Source organism: Panthera tigris, chromosome A3, assembly GCF_018350195.1.
Source record: "Panthera tigris isolate Pti1 chromosome A3, P.tigris_Pti1_mat1.1, whole genome shotgun sequence".
Classification (NCBI taxonomy): Eukaryota; Metazoa; Chordata; class Mammalia; order Carnivora; family Felidae; genus Panthera; species Panthera tigris.
Genome location: NC_056662.1, coordinates 73,862,111 through 73,887,473, shown reverse-complemented (window position 1 = coordinate 73,887,473; position 25,363 = coordinate 73,862,111). Strand labels below are relative to the sequence as shown.

The window sequence follows — 25,363 nt, the reverse complement described above, 5'->3', positions numbered from 1 at the left end:
TCAGATTGAAAGTGAGGGGATGGAGAACTATCTATCATGCTACTAGAAGGGAAAAGAAAGCTGGAGTAGCCATACTTATATCAGACAAACTAGACTTTAAATTAAAGGCTGTAAAAAGAGATGAAGAAGGGCATTATATAATAATTACAGGGTCTATCCATCAGGAAGAGCTAACAATTATAAATGTCTAGGTGCCGAATATGGGAGCCCCCAAATATATAAAACAATTACAAACATAAGCAACCTTATCGATAAGAATGTGGTAATTGCAGGGGACTTTAATACCCCACTTACAGAAATGGATAGATCATCTAGACACACGGTCAATAAAGAAACAAGGGCCCTGAATGATACATTGGATCAGATGGACTTGACAGATATATTTAGAATTCTGCATCCCAAAGCAACAGAATATACTTTCTTCTCGAGTGCACATGGAACATTCTCCAAGATAGATCACATACTGGGTCACAAAACAGCCCTTCATAAGTATACAAGAATTGAGATCATACCATGCATAATTTCAGACCACAATGCTATGAAGCTTGAAATCAACCACAGGAAAAAGTCTGCAAAACCTCCAAAAGCATGGAGGTTAAAGAACACCCTACTAAAGAATGAATGGGTCAACCAGGCAATTAGAGAAAAAATTTAAAAATATATGGAAACAAATGAAAATTAAGGTAAAATAATCCAAACGCTTTGGGATGCACCGAAGGCAGTCCTGAGAGGAAAATACATTGCAATCCAGGCCCATCTCAAGAAACAAGAAAAATCCCAAATACAAAATCTAATAGCACACCTAAAGGAAATAGAAGCAGAGCAGCAAAGACACCCCAAACCCAGCAGAAGAAGAGAAATAATAAAGATCAGAGCAGAAATAAACAATATAGAATCTAAAAAAACTGTAGAGCAGATCAATGAAACCAAGAGTTGGTTTTTTGAAAACATAAACAAAATTGATAAACATCTAGCCAAGTTTCTCAAAAAGAAAAGGGAGAGGACCCAAAGAGATAAAATCATGAATGAAAATGGAATTATTACAACAAATCCCTCAGAAATACAAGCAATTATCAGGGAACACTATGAAAAATTATATGCCAATAAACTGGACAACCTGGAAGAAATAGACAAGTTCCTAAACACCCACACTCTTCCAAAACTCAATCAGGAGGAAATAGAAAGCTTGAACAGACCCATAACCAGTGAAGAAACTGAATCAGTTATCAAAAATCTCCCAACAAATAAGAGTCCAGGACCAGATGGCTTCCCTGGGGAGTTCTACCAGACATTTAAAGCAGAGATAATACCTATCCTTCTCAAGCTGTTCCAAAAAATAGAAATGGAAGGAAAATTTCCACACTCATTCTATGAAGCCAGCATTACTTTGACTTGTAAAGCAGACAGAGACCTAGCAAAAAAAAGAGAACTACAGGCCAATATCCCTGATGAATATGGATGCAAAAATTCTCAATAAGATACTAGCAAATCGAATTCAAAAGCATATAAAAAGAATTATTCACCATGATCAAGTGGGATTCATTCCTGGGCTGCAGGGCTCGTTCAACATTCACAAATCAATCATTGTGATACATCACAGTAATAAAAGAAAAGAAAAGAACCATATGGTCCTGTCAATCGATGCAGAAAAAGCATTTGACAAAATTCAGCATTCTTTCTTAATAAAAACCCTCGAGAAAGTCGAGATAGAAGGAACATACTTAAAGATCATAAAAGCCATTTATGAAAAGCCCACAGCTAACATCATCCTCAATGGGGAAAAACTGAGAGCTTTTCCCCTGAGATCAGGAACACGACAGGGATGTCCACTCTCACCGCTGTTGTTTAACATAGTGTTGGAAGTTCTAGCATCAGCAATCAGACAACAAAAGGAAATCAAAGGCATCAAAATTGGCAAAGATGAAGTCCAGCTTTCACTTTTTGCAGATGACATGATATTATACATGGAAAACCTGACAGACTCCACCAAAAGTCTGCTAGAACTGATACATAAATTCAGCAAAGTTGCAGGATACAAAATCAATGTACAGAAATCACTTGCATTCTTATACACTAATAATGAAGCAACAGAAAGACAAATAAAGAAACTGATCCCATTCACAATTGCACCCAGAAGCATAAAATACCTAGGAATAAACCTAACCAAAGATGTAAAAGATCTGTATGCTTAAAACTATAGGAAGCTTATGAAGGAAATTGAAGAAGATATAAAGAAATGGAAAAACATTCCGTGCTCATGGATTGGAAGAATAAATATTGTTAAAATGTCAATACTGCCCAAAGCTATCTACACATTCAATGCAATCCCAATCAAAATTGCACCAGCATTCTTCTCGAAGTTAGAACAAGCAATCCTAAAATATGTATGGAAACACAAAAGGCCCCAAATAGCCAAAGTAATATTGAAGAAGAAGACTGAAGTGGGAGGCATCACAATCCCAGACTTTAGCCTCTACTACAAAGTTGTAATCATCAAGACAGCATGGTATTGGCACAAAAAACAGACACATAGACCAATGGAATAGAGTAGAGACTCCAGAATTGGACCCACAAAAGTATGGCCAACTAATCTTTGACAAAGCAGTAAAGAATATCCAATGGAAAAAAAGACAGTCTCTTTAACAAATGGTACTGGGAGAACTGGACAGCAACATGCAGAAGAATGAAACTAGACCACTTCCTTACATCATTCACAAAAATAAACTCAAAATGGATAAAGGACCTGAATGTGAGACAGGAAACCATCAAAACCCTAGAGGAGAAAGCAAGAAAAAACCTCTCTGACCTCAGCCGCAGCAATTTCTTACTTGACACATCTCCAAAGCAAGGGAATTAAAAGCAAAAATGATCTATTGGGACTTCATGAAGATAAAAAGCTTCTGCATTGTAAAGGAAACAATCAACAAAACTAAAAGGCAACCAACGGAATGGGAAAAGATATTTGCAAATGACAGATCAGACAAAGGGTTAGTATCCAAAATCTATAAAGAACTCACCAAACTCCACACCCGAAAAACAAATAATCCAGTGAAGAAATGGGCAGAAAACATGAATAGACACTTCTCTAAAGAAGACATCCAGATGGCCAACAGGCACATGAAAAGATACTCAATGTCACTCCTCATCAAGGAAATACAAATCAAAACCACACTGAGATACCACCTCACGCTGGTCAGAGTGGCTAAAATGAACAAATCAGGAGACTATAGATGCTGGAGAGGATGTGGAGAAACGGAAACCCTCTTGCACTGTTGGTGGGAATGCAAACCGGTGCAGCCACTCTGGAAAACAGTGTGGAGGTTCCTCAAAAAATTAAAAATAGATCTACCCTATGACCCAGCAATAGCATTGTTAGGAATTTACCCATGGAATACAAGAGTGCTGATGCATAAGGGCGCCTGTACCCCAATGTTTATAGCAGCACTTCAACAATAGCCAAATTATGGAAAGAGCCTAAATGTCCATCAACTGATGAATGGAAAAAGAAACTGTGGTTTATATACACAATGGAGTACTACGTGGCAATGAGAAAGAATGAAATATGGCCTTTTGTAGCAACGTGGATGGAACTGGAGAGTGTTATGCTAAGTGAAATAAGCCATACAGAGAAAGACAGATACCATATGTTTTCACTCTTATGTGGATCCTGAGAAACTTAACAGAAGACGGTGGTGGTGGGGAAAGGGGAAAAAAAAAGTTAGAGAGGGAGGGAGCCAAACCATAAGAGACTCTTAAAAACTGAGAACAAACTGAGGGTTGATGGGGGGTGGGAGGGTAGGGAGGGTGGGTGATGGGCATTAAGGAGGGCACCTGTTGGGGATGAGCACTGGATGTTCTATGGAAACCAATTTGACAATAAATTTTAAAAAACAAAAATAAAAATAAAAAATAAAAATAAATAAAAAATAAAAACCTGAATATTAGAACTTTATGATGCAGTTATGATAGTACTTAGAAGGAAATATATAAACTGAATGCATTAGAAAATAATCACTTTTAATTTTGTTGATTTTCTCCCATTCTGTCGGTTGACTTTTAGTTGTTTTTTTTTTTCAATGTTTATTTATTTTGAGAGAGAGAGAGAGAGCAATGGAGGGGCAGAGAATGAGGGAGACAGGTTCCACACTGTCAGTGCATAGCCCAACATGGGGCTCATCATGGGCCTCGAACCCACAAACTATGAGATCATAACCCAAGCTGTAGTTGGATGCTCAACTGACTGAGCCACCCAAGTGCCCTACCTTTTAGTTTTGTTTATTGTCTCCTTTGCTGTGCAAAACTTTTTATCTTGATTAAGTTCCAATAGTTCATTTCTGCTTTTACTTCCCTTGCCTCTGGAGACATGTCTGGTAAGAAGTTGCTGGGGCCAAGTTCAAAGAGGTTGCTGCCTATTTTCTCCTGAAGTATTTTGAGGGTTTCCTGTCTTATATTCAGGTTTTTCATCCATTTCGAATCTATTTGTGTGTGGTATAAGAAAGTGGTCCAGTTTCATTCTTCTGCATGTTTCTGTCCAGTTTTCCCAACACTATTTGCTGAAGAGGCTGTCTTTTTTCCACTGGATATTCTTTCCCGTTTGGTTGAAGATTAGTTGGCCATGAATTTGTGGGTCCATTTCTGGGTCTCTCTATTATTCCACTGCTCTGTGTTTCTGTTTTTGTGCCAGTACCATACTGTCTTGATGATTACAACTTTGTAATACAGCTTGAAGTCCAGAATTGTGATGCCTGCAGCTTTGTTTTTCTTTTCAACATTACTTTGGCTATTCAGGGTCTTTTCTGGTTCCAAACTAAATTTAGAATTATTTGTTCTAGTTTGTGTAGAATGCTGGCATTATTTTGCTAGGGATTGCATTGAATTTGTGTATCACTTTGGAGGGTTAATATCCAAACTCTATGAAGAACTGATGAAACTCAACACCCAAAAAACAAATAATCCAGTGAAGAAATGGGCAAAAGACATGAATAGACACTTCTCCAAAGAAGATATGCAGATGGCCAACAGACACATGAAAAGATACTCAACATCACTCATTGAATGTGTATAGCACTTTGGAGGTTAGTTTCCAAAATCTATGAAGAACTTATGAAACTCAACACCCAAAAAACAAATCAAAACTACAATGAGATACCACCTCACACCTGTCAAAATGACTAAAATTAACAACTCAGGAAATAACAGATGTTGGCAAGGATGTGGAGAAAGAGAAACCCTTTTGCCTGTTGGTAGAAATGCAAACTAGTGCATCCACTCTGGAAAACAGTATGGATGTTCCCCAGAAAGTTAAAAATAGCACTACCCTATGAACCAGCAACTGCACTACTAGGTATTTATCCAAAGGATACAAAAATGAAGATTTGAAGGGGCACATGTGCCCCAATGTTTATAGCAATGCTATCACCAATAGCCAAATTATGAAAAGAGCCCAAAATCCATCAACTGATGAATGGATAAGGAAGATACAGTATATAATATATACACAATGGAATATTACTTGGCAATCAAAAAGAATGAAATCTTGCTATTTGCAACAATGTGGATGGAATTAGAATGTATTATGCTAAGTGAAATAAGTCAGTCAGAGAAAGACAAATATATGATTTCACTCATATGTGGAATTTAGGAAACAAAACAGATGAACATAAGGGATGGGAAGGAAAAATAAAATAAGATAAAAACATGGATGGACGCAAGCCATAAGACTCCTAAACATAGAGAAACTGAGGGTTGATGGAGGGGAGATGGGTGGGAGATAGGCTAGATGGGTGATGGGTATTAAGAAGGGCACTTGCTGGGATGAGCACTAGCTGTTTTATGTAAGTGATGAATCACTAAATTCTACCCCTGAAACAAATACTACATGTTAAATAACTTGAATCTAAATTCTTTAAAAAAGGGAAAGAATGAATGGAAATTCATAAGCTAGATATTTATCTCAAGAGATTAGACAAAGAGAAGAAAAATAAAATTAAAGAAAGCAGAAGGAAAGAAATAATAAAGATAAAGGGCAGCTAATGAAGAAGAACCAACAAAACTAAAAGTTTCTTTTTTAAAAGATTAACAAAATTGATAAAATTTAGGGCACCTGGGTGGCTCAGTTGGTTAAATGTCCGACTCCAGCTCAGGTCAAGTTTCTGACTTCAGCTCAGGTCATGATCTCACGGTTTGTGGGTTCGAGCCCCATGTTGGGCTCTGTGCTGGCAGCTCAGAGCCTGAATCCTGCTTTGGATTCTGTGTCTCCCTCTCTCTCTGCCCCTCCACTGATTGTGCACTCTCTCGCTCGCTCTCTCTCTCTCTCTCAAAACATAAAATAAACATTTAAAAATTGATAAAATTATTATGAAATTAATCAGGAAAAGGAAGAAAGAACAAATAACAAATATCAGAAGTAAAAAAGAGAACAGCACTACTGACTCTGCACATGTAAACAAATAATAAGAGCATATTATTTACATCTTTTGCCAGTAAGTTTTGAAAATTTAAATGAAGTAGAAAAAAATCATAGAAAAACATATCAAACTGGCATCAAAAGCAATAGAAAACTCTAAAGTCCTATAACTGTTAAAGAAATTAAGTCAGTAATTTTTTAAAAAAGCCTTCCCACAAAGAAAATTCCAGGACTAGATGACTTTACTCTTAAGTTCTCCCAAACATACAAAGAATAAATAATTCCCATTTTACATAAACTCTTCCAAAGAATAGAAAAATAAGAAATATTGTCCAATTCATTTAATGTGGCTAGCATAATTTTGATACCAAAACCTGACAATGACAATATAAGAAAGGTTATTACAAAAAAAAAAAAAAAGATGTGTCAATACTGGTTTAATAATTGTAATAACTGTATCATGCTGATGCAAGATTTTAATAATAGGTAAAATTGTGGATGGTGGCAAGGGTGAATGGAAACTCTACTTTCTGTTCAATTACTCTGAAAACCAAAGTTTATTATTTAAAAATTTTTAACTGTGAGAAAAAAAAGAAAAGAAAAATACATTACAGACCAAACTCACTTATGACCAGAGAGATGCAAAAATTCTAATAGAATATCCATAAATCTAATCTAGCAACATGTAAAAATAATAATAGATCATGGTTAATGTGTATTTATCCTAGAAATTCATGGCTGGTTTAATATTCAAAAATTAAGTAATGTAATTCACCACATTAACAAATTAGAGAAAAATAATATGATCATCTCAATAGATGCAGATCAAAGCACTTAATAAAATTTAACACTCACTTATGATTTAACCAAATAAAACTCTTAGCAAACAAGGAACAGGAGGAAATATTCTTAATCTGATAAAGGATATTTACAAAACATACAGCAAATATCACACTTAATTTAAATGCTAAAATTTTTCCTTTGGAAATCAGGAACAGGACCAGGAAGACTGCTATCGCTGTTTCTTTTTGTTGTTTTTTTGTTTTTGTTCTTGTTTTTGTTTTTTGTTTTGTTTTGTGAGAGAGAGAAAGAGAGGGGGAGGAGTAGAGGAAGACAGAGAATCCTAAGCAGACTTCAGCTCTACACCCAGTGCAGAGCCTGACTCCGGGCCTCAATTTCACAACCATAAGATCATGACCGAAGCCAAAATCAAGAGTCAGACACTTAACCAACTAAGCCACCTAGGTACCCGGCTATCACTGTTTCTAATCAACGTTGTAGGGGAGGACCCATTCAGGAAGAAATTTAAAAAATTAAAAATAAGAAACTAAAGTAGAGAAAAAAAACTATCATTATTTACAGATGATAATGATTTTATACAAAACCCAAATAAACTGTTATAATTTAGACCAAGAAGGTTTAGTAAAGTCACTGAATATTAATTCAATGTCCAAAAACTCTATTTCTTCTCTATACGAGCAACAAATGGAAAACCTAAGCTTACAAAAGACATCATTTACAATAGCATTAAACATTACCAATTACTTAGGAATAAATCTAATGAAAGATTTCTAAGACCTTTATAAAGAAAATCTTAGAGGGGTGCCTGGGTGGCTCAGTTGGTTACGCATCTGCCTTCTGCTCAGATCATGATCTTGTAGTTTGTGAGTTCAAGTCCCATATCGGGCTCTCTGCTGTCAGCGCAAAGCCTGCTCTGGATGCTCTGTCCCTTCTCTCTCTGCCCCTCCCTTGCTTGTGTGCTCTCTCTCTAAAAAATAAATAAACATTCCCAAAAAACATCATAAAACTTTGTTCAGAACACTTAAGACAACTTAAGTAATGGAGAAGAATACTAGATTCAACTATTGGAACACTCAATAGTAAAACTATGTAACTTCTTCCCCAAATTTATTTGTAGATTCATGCAATCTTATCAAAATCACAAGCTTTTATGGTACTTGACAAACTACTTCTAAAATTTATATTGATGCAAAAGGCCAAAAGCAATCAAGGCGCTTGTATTAGTTTCCTGGAGATGCTCTATGTAATAAAGTACCACCCACTGGGTGACTTAAAATAACAAATTTATTGTCTCATATTTCAGGTGGCGAAAATTCTAAAATCTGGGTGTTACAGGATTCCTTTGAAACCTGTACAGAGAATCCTTCCTTGTGTCTTCCTATCTTCCAGCGGTTTCCTGAAAATCTTCAGCTTTTCTTGATTTGCAGCTGCATAACTCCAATCTCTGCCTTCATGGTCACATAGCCTTCTCCCTGTGCCTCTGTCTTTATATGACCAGCATATTATAAGAATACCCATTATATTAGAATAAGGGCTCACCTGGGGTGCTTAGGTAGCTCAGTAGGTTAAGCATCAGACTCTTGATTTCAGCTGAGGTCATGATCTCACAGTTCATGAGACTGAGCCCCACATCATTCTCTCTCCCTCTCTCTCTCTGCCTCTCACCACTCCCTTGCATGAGCATGAGTGCAAACACTTTGTTTCTCTCCCTCTCAAAAAAAAAAAAAAAAGATGAATAAATATTAAAAAAAAAAAAAAGAATGAGGGTTCACCCTACTCCAATATGACCACATCTTAATGAATTACTACTGTAATCACCCTATTTCCAAAAAAAAAAAAAAAAAGTCATATTCTGAAGTTTTAGAGATGTCAGTATATCTTTTGGGGGAAGGACAAAATTCAGCTCATAACAGTACTTTTGAAGAGAAAACGTCCAGAAGAAAATTTGTTCTACTGGACAACAAGACATATTACAAAGTTATAGTAATCAGAACATTACGGTATTGGCACAGGGACAGAAAAGTAGATGAAAAATAGAGCAGGAGATCTGAGAAACACCATAGAAATAGGTTTGTGTGACACCTGGCTTGTGACAGAGATGGCACTGCAGAGCAGTGAGGATGGAATCAACTTTCCAAAAGATGATACTGGGACAATGAAAAAAATGAAACTGGACTCTAAGATCATGCACAAAACTGAAATCCAGCAAATTTTAGAAAATACAGGATGGATTATTTCTTCTTGACTTTGGACAAGGGAAGGATTTTTTTTTTTTTTTTTTTTTGAGAGACAGAGAGTGCAAGCAGGGGAGAGAGAGAAAAAGGGAGAGAGATTCCACAGCAGGCTCCATGCTCAGTGTGGAGCCCAACATGGGACTCAATCCCACAACCTGGGATCATGACCTGAGCTAAAATCAAGAGTATAATGCTCAACTGACTGTTGAGCTAAAATCAAGAGTATAATGCTCAACCAGGCACCCCAGGAAGGATTTTCTAAACAAGCACAAAAAGTACTCATATTAGAAAAAATGACTGATGAATTAAAATTAAGAACTGCTTATAAACAACAATATAGAGTGTAAAGAACTCTCAGAATAGGAAAAGATATTTGGAATGCATATAACTAATAAGGAATTATTATCCAGAATATAAGTAACTGCTACAAATAACAAGGAAAAAGTACACAGGAATAAAAATAGGGAAAAGATTTGAATATCCAATATCCAGTTGCTAAACTGTGCTCAGGTCATGATCCAGGGTTGTGGGAGAGTACCCTGTGTCAGGCTCCACACTGAGTGTGGAGCCTACTTAAGATTCTCTCTCTCCCCCTCCCTCTCCCTCTGTCCCTCCCTCACGTTCTCTCACTCTCTCTCTCGAAAATAAATAGATTAATTAATTAAAACATTTTTAATGAAGAAAAAGATGCTAAGATCAAATTGATCAAATCTTTGAGGAAACACTAAAGTTATAGAAGAAAGATGAGACAAATAATTGCTGGCAGAAAGGTGGGGAAAACAGAAAACATAATGTAAAGAAGCCAAAGGAGGAAAGATTTTCAGTATTTTTCCAGCAGTGGTTTGGAGGACTGAGAGAAAGCGATTGTGCTCAGTGATAGAAAAATTTTTAGTCACCTTAAACAGAGTGGCTTCAGCAGATTGTTGAAGGCAGAAGTCAGGCTACAAACAGTTTTGGAATTTCTGGATCACCCTAATGCAGAGAAAGTGAATACGGTCCTTTCAAGACTTTTGGTAGTAAAAGGGAAATAACATGAGTAGTAAATCGAAAGAAAAGGGCCTTTTTCCAGATAAAGAAGAGTACTATGATTTCAGACAAATAGACTACAATGAGGAAATATTAAAGATGCAAGATGGTGTTCAGAGTAGAGGGAACAATGTTCTGAGAGACAGAACACCACAAGTGCAGGAGCTAGTCTTTGAAAGGAGGAAGAACACACCCTATTTGAGGCAGAAGGATCTTTGATAGCAAAGTGTACAATATTAAAAACTCAGAGACCAAAACATTAATAAAAGAAAACTCTGTGCACTGTTGATGGAAATGTAAATTGGTGTAGCCACTATGGAAAACAGTGTAGAGATTCCTCAAAAAATTAAAAATGGAACTATGTGGTCCAGCAATTCCACTTCTGGGTATTTATCCAAAGAAAATGGAAAAACTAACTCAAAAAGATACACGCACCTTCATGTTCATTGCAGCATTATTTTCAAAAGCCAAGACATGGGAACAACATAAGTATTTATTAACAGATGAATGGATAAAGAAAATACAGAGGGGCACCTGGGTGGTTTAGTCAGTTGAGCCTCACAGTTCATGAGTCCAAGCCCCACATCGGGTTCACTGCTCTCAGTGCAGAGCCCACTTTGGATCCTCTGTCCCCCTTTCTCTCTGCCCCTCCCTTGCTCATAGTCTCTCTCTCTAAAAAAATAAAAACATTAAAAGAAAAAAATAAAAGAAAATATGTTATAGATATGTAGATAGATCTAGATAGATAGAAGGTTAAATATATATAGAGAGAGAATGACATATTATTCAGCCATAAAAAATAAAACCTTGCCATTTGTGACAACATGGATAGACCTTAAGGGCATTACTCTAACTGAAATAAGTCACCTATTAAGTCATAGAAAGACAAATACAGATGTTCTCACTTATATGTAGAATCTTAAAAAAAAAAAAAAAAGAAAAAGAAAAAAGCAACCCAGCTCATGGATACAGAAAACAGATTGCTTGTTACCAGAGGCAAGGAAGAGGTGGGAAAGGGGAAATGGCAGTCAGAGAAATGAGTGAAGGAAGTCAAAAGGTACAAACTTCCAGTTATAAAATAAATCAGTAATGAGAAATGTAATGTACAGCATCGTGACTACGGTTAATAATACTATATTGCATAATTGAAAGTTGCTAAAAGAGTAGATCTTTTTAAAAAAAGAAAGTATTTTTACTTTTAATGTTATAATGGAGTCTTATAATGGAGTCCAATCATTAATAGAATTGATTCCCCAAACAAAGAATACAGCAGGTATTGAAGGGAAAAAAATGCAAGGTTACCAAGGTAACAGGAAATCTGTTGATGGCGGGCAAAAGCAGTCATTTCCTCATATGGTTACCATATGGGCAAGGATCACCACCTACTACATATAGATGGCAGAAGTTGGAGATGAATTATTTTTTTCATCAAGGACTTCTCAGTAAGGACTCAGAAAGTCTTCATTAGTTAGGGGCTTGTGTTAAACAAAGTGTTGTTGCCTTGGTTCTGTTTTTACTGTGGTTCATGATGTGCTATTTTTGTCGTTCTCAGAATTACAGTCATCTGCAGTCAATGAGTGTGACAAAGTGTAGACCTTGAGGAAAATGCAAAATGTTTGAGCTGGACAGTGTAGGAAACATGAGAGGGAGTCAGTTGTAGACTGCATTCCAAATATTCCAAAATATCAAAGAGGGTGAAAACAGGAAACTCATCTAATCCACCGTCATCATTACATCTGGGAGGGGGGGGGGGTGGGGTGGGTGGGAATGAGGCCTAGAGAAATGGCTTAAAGAAAAGCAAAGTTTGGAACACAGGACCATCAACCCATAGTCCAGTGTTCTTTATGCCTTACCATATTGCCATGTAAAATCAAAGTTTTTTTGAGCCCAATTCCTTCTTTTTTGAGTTATGTTAATGTGCACATAGGAATGGAATCCTAGCATTAACAGTAAAATTAGCAGTTCCCATACTTTCAGATGCATCGTAGGTGTCTTTGATTCTCCTTATTCTGGTCTTTGCCAAACTCTCTGGTCTAGGAGAGACCAGAGAATATCTAAGCACATGATATTTCTTTTTTAAATTCCAAAAATAAATTGTAAGTACTATAGGGATAAATTTAGAATTAAAAGTTATCCAATAGTATAGGATTTTGTATAAAACTTGTATTTAAAAAAATATTTCCAATAGTTTCCTAATTTCTAAATTTAATCAAGAGCTCACTTAGAGTGAGATAAATTAACCCGAGGAACTATTAAAATAAATGTACTTATTTAATCACAAAATGTATTAAAATATTGAAAATTTCTAAATCTCTTACTAATTAATATCAAATCATATTATTAAGCTGTCCTGGAAATTACAAAAAGTTTACAGCTTGAGGACAAGAATAAAAGGGTAGGGAAACACTTCATTAATCTTATTAATCTTACATTTTAATCATCCCAAAGATTAGTAAAATGTTGATGTGTATAAAATAGCCAAATGAAGCTAATCAATTTATGTAAAAATGAGAAAGCCATGGAAAATGTCTTTCTATAAAACCGTGGTACTACTTTTTAAATGATCAGTTTCTGTTTTTAATTATCTTCTAATTTGCAGAATAGCAATCTGACTATATACTCTAGGAAAAATCATAATTAGATAAGGCTCATTTTCTTAAAGTTATCCATGTTAGATCTGAATGTGAAGAGTTGTCAAAAACAATCTCAAGGCAGCTGTTTCCAATTATGCTTATTTTGACAACTGAAAATGAGTAAACAAACCAAAAATAGTTTAATATTTTGACCAATGCAGCTCCTTAATACTAAACAAAATTATGCTTTATATTGGTATAAAATTTAAAAAGCACATTTTAGTGCTTAAACAGGAAGGAATTATTTTCTTAAGTTCTGCAAAAGTTAATTATTATACAAATTCAGGTAGATGATATACAAAGCATATTTTCATAAACAAAAGAATTCCAAAGAAATCATGCCTCATCAGTAAATGAGATACTCAAATCCACTCAACACAAGCAATTATAAAAGGTTTCCACCATATGTGATTTTTGAGGGATGAGTCAAGTATAATGTCAATATCAATAATAATATAAATATGACTTGGATCTCCTAAATATTCTCCATCCTGCAAAAGTAGATTCGTACATACCTTCATTCTTTAAAAAACAAAAAAGCACTTTTATAGGAATTTTAACTGTTTGGAAGGAATATTTTTTCATATATGGAAACAAAGTATAAATAATACCGATGAGGCATAAAAGGAAAAAGAGAAGAAATGTGAACAAGAGTTGTCAAGCATACAAAAGTCCTAGAATAATACAGTGAAAACAGTATAGGAATCCGGGTTGTCCTCATCTAGACTGCTATGAAATATTGGGGACACCATTTAATCTTTGTATTTTTTGGCCAAACATCTTTTTTTTAATGCTTATTTATTTTAGAGAGATTGAGAGAGAGAGAGAGAGACAACGAGCAGGGGAAGGGCAGAGAGAGAGGGAGATAGAGTCCGAAGCAGGCTCCAGGCTCTGAGCTCTCAGCACACAGCCTGACACAGGGCTCAAACCCATGAACTGTGAGATTATGACCTGAGCCAAAATCAGACACTTAACCTACTGAGCCACCCAGGCACCCCTGGCCAAATATCTTTAGAATAAGGACCCATTCTTCTTCATTACAAATCTGCATTTTTCTTTGAAGCTTGCATTAAGACCCTTTTATGGAAGTAATAGGGACTTTTCTCAATAGAAAACAAGTGAAGATTCCAAGGCAGCTTTGACCTTATGCATAAAATCCTGTAAAACACTAGAAGGTCTGCCTGCTCCCAGATACCTATCCAATTATCCTGACATCATCTGAAATTTCCACTAATTTGTTATATAAGTAGAGTTTATTTGGGGATAAGGAATTAATTCTAAAACATTCCTATTGTAAAAGTGTAAAATGTTATATTGATGCTAATATTTTTCCAACCGTCTACCTTCCTGTACGTATCTAGGAACAGGTGTGTATAAGGGAAGTAGACACAATTATTTCAGGTCAATGAATCCCATCCTTCCTCTGGATGGTAACAACGAAGAAAAGATCCAGAGCATGAGATATTGTCTAAAAGCAAGTTTGTGAGGGCTCTGAGGGTGAGGTCCTTAAACACAGCCATATGGGAACAGCCATGTTGTACCAGACACTTGGGGGCAGTAGGAAAACCAAAGAACATTTTCCTATTTCACCATTTGATCTCCTAAATACCTTCTGTTGCCAGAAGTATTCACAGTATAATAGCATGCTGAACGTACCAGAAGAAAGCAACAAGGTACAGTACTGTTAAGATTTATGTGTTTCCACATTTGGTAAAATGGGCTGTTTCTTCATATATCTGTGCCTTGTTTTCTACCTTTGAGTTTGAGTTCTGCTTATCCCAAACTCCTTATCTGCAGGCCAGGCATAAAACACAAGACCAGTCAGGACCATTCTACCTTAACATTAAACAATTAAGGCTAGAGAGCAGGAGGGAGAAGCAGGGAACAGCCATCCTTATATATTTCTAAAACGAAATACCATGACTTTCCATATTGGAAATGTCAAGCCATCCCATGGACTAACATTAGGATCAAAACCAGATGATTATCCTGTTTTTCCTAAGAAAAAATTACACCCTACTTCATTTAAAAACCAGAATCTAATTTTTATCTTGGAAAAAAAAAAAAAACAGCTCTTTAAAGTAAATATTTCCCCAAAAGAAAATCAGCTAATTTACTTGGGTGGAGGAGAGGAGAGGGGAGAGATAGAAGAGGAAAGAGAAATGAATTGAGGTTTGTGTGAGGCATAAGTAATTTGAACTCCGGACATGAACATGGATCTTTATGATTAGTAATTGTTCTGCTATTCCGGGGGAGAGCAGAGACGAAGCTAGGGTTGAAAACAATTCAGGATTGACCAGAGATGAAAGCACTAATTCCAGTGCGGGTGGGGGATAGGATTCAAAATGCTGGAAAGCTTTGTTTTCCTCACCCTGTGTCTTGGAACCGCCAGATCAGAAGTTGGCAACTCTATATTAAACATCATAACAGCTGGGATGAGGAAACTCTTCACAGAAGGGCCACCCCAAAAGTCAGGAATGAAAAAATGCTAGAGGAATAAACACAACAAAATCCCTAAGGAAAATATATCTGGCCACTGGGTGGGTATTAGCCTTGTGTCATACTTGGTATGCACTGGAATTTTTTTCCTTTAAAATAAAGACTACTTTTCCTTTCAGAAAGTTGCCTGATTTCTAGGTATTCACCCATCTTTCACAAAGAACTTCAATTCTAAGTATATAGTGCTCATAAGGCTTTATTTTTAGGGGAAATATGAGCACAATCCCTTAATCTAGAGTTTGAAAACATTACTTATAAGAGCCATTGGACAAGAAAAAAGAGGAAATGTTGAACAATTTCTCCTTTTGGAAGAAACAGGTTGATTTTCTACAATGTCATTTACCCTGAAGGGCATATAAGACTATAGTCAAGTCCTAGGATGCCTCTTAGTAGCAGTACAATAATTACCCTACCTTCATTCTGTATCTTTTCTATGTTTCAGTCTACTTAAACTCCTTCCCCTGGTGCCTCAGCATCCAAAACTCTGTCATGGTTCCCCCAAAATGATAGCTTTTTTTTAACCACAAAAAAAACTATTTCACACAAGAGAAGTTATGCACTAAACTTGGCCCTAAATGTTCATACCTTTGCTTTCGCTTTATTTACTGACTCTCTTCCCATCCTCTCATGACCTCTTATGCCCATCATCTGGTGTGAAAACACAGCATTTAAAAACTACAAGGTGAGAACGTATCCCATGAGCAGGCAGTCAGAAGACTCTGGAAAATAATGTTGAAACACGATCAAAGTCAAGGGCAGAAAGAGTACCCAAATAGACAACAAAAGATTCAGTTCCTTAACAGAGCTTTTTAACATTAAAGAGAAATCCAGAAAAACAAAGCTTTCATAATATAACTTGTGCCCTCCCCCCACTGAACAATGAATTTTATAAGTATACATCAGAGAAAATACTAGAACGTATTGACTTTGGGTAGCAACATGGGTAGATATATTTTCTTCTTTAGACTAAGGAAGGAATAGATTTCAAGTGTAATACATGAGATTTGTGTTAGACTTTTTTTTCTAACTGACTTTAGGGGAATAAGTTACTGGAATACAGCCCCAGAAGACCTCCTCTGGAAACTTTCAGAATAAGTTAGTTATTGGACAGAGGTTCCTGGAAAAACTAGGTGAGAGCTTCTTTAAGCCAGGGACAGGCTAGATAGAGTAATGTATGTGAACACTGGCTTGGCAGTCAAGTGTATTCTGGGTGTGAATTCTGCTTCTACCAGTTATCATATTGGTGATCTCAGGCAAGTTACTTAGCCTTTAAAAGCCCCAGTTTCTGGGCTATAAAAGTGAAGGTAATACCACTTCAATTCACTACAACTTCAACAGGGTTGCTATAAGAATTAAATGAAGTAAGTAAGTACTGGCACATGGAATACAAATAATGATAATAATAGTAATAATAGGGGCTCCTGGGTGGCTCAATTGATGAAGCGTCCAACTCTTGATTTCAGTTCAGGTCATGATCTCACGGTTGCAGGATTGAGCTAAGATTCTCTTTCTCTCTCTCTCTATTCCTGTTCCCATGAATACTACTACAGCTCCTCTCTCTCTCTCTCTCTCTCTCTCTCTCTCTCTCTCTCTCCTTTTCAAAATAATAATAATAATAGTAATAATAGCTAAAGTGTATCTAGTGATTACCAAGTGCCAAGCACTATTACCCACTATGCAACTTATTACTGCTACTACGATACATATTTATCAATATATCCCCAGTACCTAGCACAATGCCTAGCATAATTGACATTCAGTAGCTATTTCTTGTATTGAATTAAATTTCTCAGCATTACTTAGACTCAGGCAAGAAGTGAACAGTCCAGTCAACCAAATGAATTATCTCTCAAAAAGCATGACTGTTATTTTTTTTTCATTGAATTTACTTGTTTTCTTTTTTAATTTTAGTAAACTGAATGGAAATTTGGGTAGCTTATACCCTAATATTCATGAACGGCAGCAGAAGATAAAACTACAGACTAATTTTGCTTATAAACACAGGCATAAATATCCTCAATCATGAGTGGCCTTGAATATATGACATGTAGCATTTTGTCATTTTATTGAGAAGCAGATTTGAACCACACACAATAGAAGACCAATATATGAGGGCCAGTCATAAAGATATGCTTGGTGTGTGCACTGGAGGAGGACCCACTGAGAAGGCAGCTTTGCCCTTCTCTAGATCATTATCTTTGTGGTAACTCATAAAGTTGTGGAGGAAAAGGCTTCTTTGTGGAATAATAGGCCCCCACAACCAGCCTATAGTAGTATTCATGAATTTGGGAATTCTAAAAGGAATTGGGACAAATTCCTAGTAGATGTGAAGGATATATCATAAAGAATGTGGTAACTGTGAGAATTATAATCAGATCATGTAAAAGCTATCCAGTTGGAAGACCAAATAAATTCTCAGAAATTCAGCAATAAATGCTGGTGCAAGGGGCACCTGGGTGGCTCAGTCAGTTAAGCATGCAACTTCGGCTCAGGTCATGATTTCACAGTTCAAGAGTTCAAGCCCTGTGTCAGGCTCTGTGCTGACAGCTCAGAGCCTGGAGCCTGCTTTGGATTCTGTGTCTCCCTCTCTCTATGCCCCTCCCCCACTCATGCTCTGTGTCCTCTCTCACTCTCTCAGAAATAAACAAACATAAAAAAATGCTGATGCAAACTTACAAAATTCAGTTAATCTTTACCTTATTTTTCTAATTATGATATGTTCATAATTTCCTGTTTAATTATCTTAAGATACTTTTTTAAAAAAGCTTTTAGAACATTTTCACATTTTCTAAAATATTACAAGCAATCAAATGTCAAGCCTACCATAATAAAATGTACATGCAGAAAATATGAAATTGCTTTGCATTGTAACATTAACTTAACCACATTACAGAGCAAATATTATGTTCTTTTAACATCATAAGAGTAAACTAATGGCTCAGAAACAACATGTGTGATCTGACTAAATTAGTGTTACTATGGAAACTTGATATTTTCAATTTCCCAACCCTTAAGGTCGATTTCAACACTGCAGTATGCTGTGTTTTCCATTTTGCTGCTATAGTTCAGTACAATAGAAAAGCATGCTGCAAATCAAAGTTATTAAGGATTCTAAACTAAAACTGGGAAATAAAAGTAGGAAAAACTATATTCTTCTTTCAAAAAGTTCAGTCATATGTCATCTATGGTTCATTCCATAACCCAAGTCCTCATCTGGCTTGTCTTTATTTTTCCCAACAGTTCGCTGGCAGATTCACAAACTCAAAATAAATAGTATTTTTCCACTATCTAATTCTGAATTTGGCAGGGAAACTCAATGATGAATCTATTCCTACCTCAAAAAATGTTTTCTTTTATACATTTCACTCACTCATACTCACTCAAGGCTGTAGACTAGAGAAATAACAACTTTATTGTGTGTGTGTGTTGGGGTTGGGAGGGAGGTTCTATCATCTGTTTCTTAGGAATAAGTCAAAATACAAATCCAATCCTAATAATCTGAAGTTTCGAATAGGAATAATCCATTTTTCCACCACTTCCCTTCTTGGATTTCTTCCAGACCATCTGAAGAGAAATCTCACAGGCTTTATCACTATGAAGAGGATATTCCTTAATGTCCTGAATTAGTAAAGACCCCTCACAATGGCAGGTGACACCGCGTGCTCACAGCCTCACTTACCCCCAGCTTGATTCTTTAAAATACAAATGCTTCACAGTCTACACAAACTTTTAACCAGCTAACTGCATTGGGCTTACAGTAGTAAAATAATGTAAACAGTAATTTTTAGGGGTGCCTGGCTGGCTCAGTTGGTGGGGCATGCAGCTCTTCATCTTGGGGTTATGAGTTCAAGCCCCACATTAGGTATAGAGATTATTCAAAAATAAAATCTTTAAAAAACAAAACAGTAATTTTTTTATTTACTTCACCATGCACAAATAAAGGGTTATTTTTATCTAAAAAGCTTTCCCTACTAATTTTTTTCTTACTTTTTCAAGTTAAACTTAGTCCCAATCACTCTCTACCTACCAATTCTACCTTTCTATTATAAAACAGTCTTAAAAGCTCATTCATTCTAATTTGGAATCAATGCCAGGGAAGTGACACAACGTGAACCACCCTGTTTGTTTCATGTAGGTGCCTAGAAACAACTTACAGTTTCTATTTGGAAAGAGACAAACCTGGGTTAGACATGGATTTTTACTGTGGAATCTGTTAACATTTCTTTTGCAAGCATCACCTTCAGTTTATGTGAGGAAACTTGTCCCCAGGGCATTATTTTAAGGAGTTTGTGAATTTATACTGCATAATGCCTCCAAATTAATTTTACCAAAGCAATTTTGACCATTTCACTACCCTACTCAAAAATGCTCAATGATCCTCTTTCTTTCTACATTGCCTACAGGCTAAAGTTCTAAAAGGCTCTCAACAATCTGGCAGCAATTAGTTCCTGGGACCTCACTTCCTATCCTCCCTACACAGACTCTCTCTTCTAACCAGGGCAAGGAGCTTAAAATTCCTGTCCAGTAAATTATGATGTGTGCTGTGGACCACGGAAAGCTATGTATTGTATTCTAGCCTCTCTTTTTCCACTGAAAGTTTTATTGAAGTTATCCTGTTCTTTCTCCACAATTCCATATTGGTTGTGTTACAAGTGGGCCTCTTAGATAATAACTGTGAAGAATGGTATCCATACCTGATAGAGATAGACAACCCCCAGAGAAGCTGGACTTGGAGCTTGAATTGAACTTTGGATTGTCTCCCTTTAGACAGAGGCTGTAAATGCATGTTAACAGTGTATGGGTAGGAAGGAAGATATGTATGATGCTGAGAGTAGCCAGAGGCAGACTGTAGAGGATGCTGTGGATGCCTCCCAAACATATCACCCACTCCTTTCGTGGAGCAACCATGCTGTTTGGCAGCAAAACACATCTCCCACTACAGGTGGACCTTAATTTGTCTAAGCCAATCATGGTCATCCTGTATTCCTTGAAACTAACATTGGCTCATAACCCAAACCTAAGTCACTCAGTAGCTGTTATTCACCTGGCCACTGTAATTGGCTTAAGGATGGTACAATCAGAGCAAATCTGAAAAGTTTTGTTCAGTGGCTAAAAGAGGCAAGTCTCTTCTCCTGGATATGAACGAGGAATCATATAAGCCAGATGTAGTAATCAGACTTTAAGGTGGCCCCAATGATTCCAGCCTCCTGATATTCACATTTTTGAATAATACCCCTTTCACAGTGTCCCTGAATTGGTCTGTATGACCAATAGAGTGGGGAAGAAATGATGGTATGTCATTTCAGAGATTACATTATAACATACAGGGTTCTCTCTCCTCCTTTTCCCTCTCCTTACCCCTTTCTCTCTCTCATCACTTGCTCTCTGGAAAGCCAACTGCTATAACATGAGAAACCCATACATAGGCCCATCTAATAAGGAACTGAAGCCTCCAGCCAACAGCCAAATGAGTGAATTTGGAAGTAGATTCTCCAGCCCCAGTGAAGCCTCAGATGACCGACCACAGCCTGGCTGACATCTTAACTCCTGCCTTGTGAGAGACGCTGAGATAGAGCCACTCAGCTAAGCCATGCCTAGATACCTGTTGCACAGAAATTGTGAGATAAGAAACATTGACTGCTTAATTCATAAATTTTGAAGTGATCGTTATGCAGCAATAGTTAACTTATACACTTGAGGAATCATCTTGCAACCAACAAGAACACCAAGCTGATAATAAAGAGAAGACTATGAGAACAGTGGAGAAATGGAGCTACAGCCCTAATTAATGCACCTCTACAGCCCCCTTTACCTCTAGTTCTCTTTAGCTACATAAGCCAATAAATAAATGTCCTTTATTTTTTTAAGCCAATTTGCATTAGGTTTCCAATATTTGCAAAGAAAAGTTGGCTAATGAAGAATTTGTTTGAGGGGACTCAATACCTTCCAGTGCGACCTCCAAACCACCCTGATCTCTGCCCATTTCCTCATACAGCAGCCCTTTGTCTCTGCCCACTTACTCTTACCCATTCTTCATGGCATTGCTCAAGTCTCACCTTTTCTGATCTGATGACCAATGCAAGAAGGCATCCAGGTCATCTCAATTCAGACAGTACTTTTGCTGTCACTTCTGTTCGTTTAGCACTTGTCATACATTCTCTTATCTTTGATGAGTATATGTTTATCTAGATCGTAACCTCCTTGAAAGTAGGAACCATTTTTATGCGCTTTTAATTCCCATAATTTTCATGATAGTAGACACTTGTTAAATATTGTTTGATTGACTCTATCAGTCATGATTTCTTATGCAAAAGTGAACTACCTGACTTGGAATCAAAGATCGTCATTCTGGCAGGTCAGATGCCAAGATACCTGCTGTAGGAAAAGGAATAATCAGAAGAAAGGAGGGGGTTGTCTTTTTACTGGTCCATATTTTCTCAATTCCATTCCTTTTGAGCATACAATAATGAAGGATTTTAAAGATTCTACTTGGTTCCTGACAATATCATCTCATAAAACTTTCTGCGTATTTGAAGAGGATACATAGCTCTCCAGGTAAGCCATGACTATTACATATATTTTTGTAGCAAATGTAATAGCCATTCTAAATAGCCTGAATTCAGAGTACAACTTCCAACCACTAACAACATTCTGGGACAGCTCCTACAGTTTTGATACGACTATGTTAAAGAAATCCAGTCCAATTTAAAACTTTACTTGCAGCCCCTTCCTTCCTGTAGGCCAAGCCATTTGTGACTAGGGCCTGACACGGGAAAGGGGACTGGTTTCCCCTTCACTTTTCCATCCTTCCTTCTCGAGTGGTGGGCTTGAGGGTTGGAGCTGCTAGTAGAAGCAGAGATAGAAAGGGACAAGTGTCTCTTTCAGTGCTGCATTAGGGCTTTCTCTTGGCTGATGCTGCTTATTGGCCTCTGGGTGGCAGACATCCTGACACTGGCTCTTCCATGGGGTACATGTGAGGGTTCTTTAGAGACTACTGAGGGGTGTCCGCAGGACAAAGTCTTCACCTTGATCTAATACTCCCCAGTTGCTACGGCCTCTTATGGAGGGTACTGACAAGTCAGCTCAAGTCCAGCTACTTTTCATGGAGGCTTCTTGACTTCTGGGAGGCTCACATATCACTGCCATGTCACAAGGTAGGCACAGGCTGCTCTGCTAGCTCACTTCTCTCTGCCCTATTGTCTCATTTCGATTCTCTGTTCCTTCACTGATACAACCACTGGGATCAATCATATGGTTTGATGACAAAGAAATAAGATATCATTACCTTCTGGGACACCTGGGTGACTCAGTTGGCTAAGCATCCGACTCTTGATTTCGGTTCAGGTCATAATCTCACAGTTCACGGGATCGCGCCCTGTGTCGGGCTCTATGCTAACAGCACAGAGCCTTTTTGGGATTCTCTCTCTCCCTCTCTCTGTTCCTCCCCTGCTCTCTCTCTTTCTCTCTCTCTCAAAATAAACTTTTTTTAAAGAGATATCATTATCTTCTTTTAATCCCACTCTCTGTAGATGGTTCTCAGAGCACCCTCAAAGGGGAAGCCACAGTGCTTTCCAGTAGGCCAAAATTCATGACTCTAACAACATGTCCACCTCCCCTTATCTAGTCAAAAAGTAGATAGGGTTTGAGGAGTGGTTCAGCCTCAGATGATGATGGGCAGGGTACAGGGACGAGTTTCCTGGAGGGAGAGAGAGTCATTTGTCTGACTCATTAAATCCTACAGGTAATACCTGGTCTCAATATTCAGAATATGGTGTACTTTGTCCTTAACTTTGCTCCTAGTTGCCAGTTGCCCACTCAATACTCTGAAATACATGGCAAAGAAAGGAAACTTGGTCTGTTGGGGAAAACTGGGTTCTTGCCTCAGCTTGTGAGCATGAGCTACCACAATGCTATTATGGTAGTCTTAATTCTCCATATTTTCTCACTTGCAAAATGAGAATACTATTTACTTGATTGATCAGTTTCATATACAACACAAGCTAAAAAGAGAATCACATTAATTTCAATATTTATCTTGTGTCTATAGAAGAGCATTCAGTGAAAAAATATTTTCAGTTTCTGAGCACTGATTTATAATTTCAGCTTGTAATGTATTATGTATAAGGTGTTAGGACTCTTGTGAGAATTCAGTGTGATCATGCATGAGGATGGCTTTGCACAGAGGCAAGCACTCAATGAATATTACCCATCATTATTATCATCATCTCTGTGACCTTACACAAGTCATTTAAGCTCTCTGAGTCTTCATTTCCTCATTTTTAACTGAGGATAGTAACAGAGTTGTGAAGAGTCTATGAAACCATACTATCTGGAAGCAATTGTAAATTTCTTTGTAAATGTCAGATATTATTTATGAAACAAGGACATTAGACATTTAAAGGATTTTCCTCTTCTAAAATGCTATGCATTTACTATTTGGTACTATGAAGAAGGAGAAAAAAAAATTCACCTTTCAATATGGTGTGTTGGAGTCATTAATAAATAAAAGCAGCAAACACTGCCTCATTCTATCCATGAACTCACAATTTCCACAGAGTGTAAGAGACTGTTCTCTTCTATCATACTTTCAATTTTTATCTGTTCTCTGAAATATTTTACCTCCTCAATGTGTACATTTCAAGCACCTTCACATAACCTAAAATGGAAAGGAAATTGCTTAAGAGGCAGTGGAAAACTACCAAAGAATCAGCCAATAAAATTTAGTCATGGGGTGACCTATTCCAGTTCCTAACATGTAACACACTGGTGGGAAATTTTCTTTCTTCCATCCTGCCTTCAAATATGAACACTGATCCTGTCACAGAGATATTAACTCCATTTTAGAATTTCCAAATCTTATCATATTCCTTGACTGTTGAATAAGGTATAAAGTATATTCAAAAACTAAAGTTTCTTTTTAATCTATTTAAGTTACATGCATTGGCTAGTCTGTCAGAAATATCTTGACTGCATCAGCCAACTGAAATTTGAAAGAAACGTAAATCTAAGTTTCTGTTTTCACAACTCACCATAATTATTTTATTGCAATCTTCAAGTATGAAATTGAAACAAACTCTGCTATGTCTGTCTTTAAGGAATAAAATAGTAGTTAATGTATTTTGGCTATTTAAGACATTCAGACTCACAATTATTTCTAACCATTAAGCTTTGAAATAGGAGATTTTCTTGGCAACAGAGTCAATTTCAAGTTTGAAAATGGAGCCTCTATGCAAAATCGCAAGTGGCTCTATCAAGAAAAATATCTTTTGAATGGTCTGGACATATTTATATAGCTCTTTATAATTTGAAAAGTGTCTTTACACACACTGTTTTATTTTATGTATGAGTTTCCTTGAGAGAGAAATAGAGGAGAAAAAAGAAAATGTGGTTTAGTGAAGGTCAGTGACTTACTCAAGGTCACAGGAACTGGTAAAGCAGAAAGGAATACATTGGTCTCTTGATTCCTGGCCTACAGATCCCTCTCACCAAAACAGGCTGCTTTAGAAATCCATAGAGTGCTCTGAAATTCTAAAAGACCATCTTACCTATCACCCTGCCATGTACAAGTTAAAATCATGCCACTTAAACCCAGACATTCAAGATCATGCCCAGGATGGAGAAATGCTTACAACACATTTCATTTACTCATTCAGTCATTTGAAAACCATTTGTTGAGGATACACTATGTGTCCAGCTTTGTGGTGGCACTTGGAATGCAGTTGTAAGTAAACCAGACATGGTTCCTACTGTCCTGGAGCTTACAG

At 36.9% G+C, this 25,363-nt stretch overlaps 1 long non-coding RNA gene across 1 annotated transcript in view; it reads right to left on the bottom strand.

Moving 5' to 3' along the window:
- Positions 1-25,363, bottom strand: part of LOC102961254 — a 130,335-nt gene that overhangs the window by 85,792 nt on the left and 19,180 nt on the right. Inside the window, exon 4 of the long non-coding RNA XR_006215726.1 lies at positions 16,185-16,318. This is a non-coding gene — a long non-coding RNA (uncharacterized LOC102961254). The remainder of the gene's footprint in view (positions 1-16,184; positions 16,319-25,363) is intronic.